The sequence below is a fragment of the Parambassis ranga genome, chromosome 2 (assembly GCF_900634625.1).
Source record: "Parambassis ranga chromosome 2, fParRan2.1, whole genome shotgun sequence".
In the NCBI taxonomy this organism is placed as follows: Eukaryota; Metazoa; Chordata; class Actinopteri; family Ambassidae; genus Parambassis; species Parambassis ranga.
In genome coordinates, this window is record NC_041023.1 from 44743770 (window position 1) to 44745607 (window position 1838).

The window sequence follows — 1838 nt, forward strand, 5'->3', positions numbered from 1 at the left end:
TGAGATGAACCTGATGATGATGATGATAATATAATAACATGAAGATAACTGAGCCCTGTAGGATTTTGTGTATACTTAGTTGAAAACCTATTTATCCTTTAGCCAGCCGTAACGGCTGCATATGTAATCAGCCGATCGTTTCTTTCTCTAGCTGTGATTGGATGATCGATCGAACCGCAGAAATAATCGAGCCGCGTGCCGTCATCTGCTTTATGGCTCGAGATAAGAAAACAAAACATTTAGGAAGAAAACGTCATCTCAAATTGTTGCCAAACAGGCCCGGCCACACCAGCAGGGGAAGATTTTACCGCTGACGAAGAGGAGGCTGTTTTTGTAGTCCAACATGGAGGATGCTAGTGTAGCACATTAGCTGCACGTCCGTTTTCATTTATCCTCCTGTAGTGGAGAAGGAACGGCTCCAAAAATGGAATTACTAGGACGAAAATGTCACGTTTTTGCCCCATTAGCAAGTAGCCTGCTAGCCTAGTAGTTAGCGAGATCGCTCTCTTTAGTGACTTTTTAATAACGTAAATGCTGTAAATCCCAAGAATTATTCGTGACTGCTCCATCCACTTGTACTTTACCCTTTATTTTTGGGAAAGAAATGGGCCCCCCAAAAAATGTATAGCATAAAAATATCTTTTGAATAAACTGTTATTATTGACTGTTATTAGTGACTAGCATGCTAGCTTACAGTTAGCAAGACGGGTTGTCCTCCCTCTTTGGTAAGTTTTTAATGAAGTAAATGTAAAATACTGAGAATAAATCACATTTATGACTGTACCACCTGTATTATCCCATGTTGGCTCCACAGAGGAATAAAAAATTACAAGGACAAAATGTTTTTTAAATAAGGAAAAGGTGTCACGTTGTCGCTTCCATTAGCGACCGGCAATGCTAACAGTTATTAGACACGGTTCCTCTGTCCTTAATCTTCATGATGAATTAAATGATGCACAATCTCATAGGTTACCCATGTTTGTGACAGCACACGTGCACGCGTGTTAGCATTTAGCTAACTTTTTTTGCTGTGTTTCTGCTGTGGCCGGGCCTTCAAAGTAAAAACTCCACTTTGCAGCATGATTTTAAGCTAACTCGAAGCCTTTGTACAGTGAACTGTAGTGGGTGTTTATCATCTCTGAAACATTGTGCTGTGACCCTTTTGCGTAAAGATTAGTGATAAAGTTTTGAATTAGACCCCCTCATGACGAACATTTTAATACAAAAAGCCAGACTGACCAAACATTCTACTTTACATCGCGAGCTTTGTAGAGAGTCGGGGGTTTCTTTTTTTAAAAAAACCTCCACGTACGTCGACGACGCCACACGCTACCTTGCAAGTTCAGCCGCTCACCTCGTGCAAAAAGGGGGAAAGGGGGAGCAGACGGGTTTTTTTCTTGGCGGGGGACAATGGACACTTCACACCAAGGGCTAAACTGAATTATCTTTGTGTGTCTGTGCTCTGTACAGTGTCTGCTTCTCGTCTTCATTTCCGTGTGTCGGGAGGCATGCTCGTGCATATTTTCACCGATTCTTTTGTTGTTTTTTTTCTTGTGTAGAGAGAATTATAAACACGCAAGGAAATTTTCTGCAAAGCTGAGGAGCTTTTTGTGTTGAATAATTGTCACAGGAGGGAGGGGGGGGGGGCGGTAACCATAACGATGTCATATTTTGTACATTTCTTTTTTCCTGGCTGTGAGACGGACCTTCTGGCCACACCGGCTGGATTCACCCTTCGCGGGGTTAAATTTAAGGGGACTCGTGAGGCCTTGTTGGAGGTTCTGAGGTTGTATTGTAAAGACAGACATGATTGATCACTGAGTGAAGCTTCCTGTCAG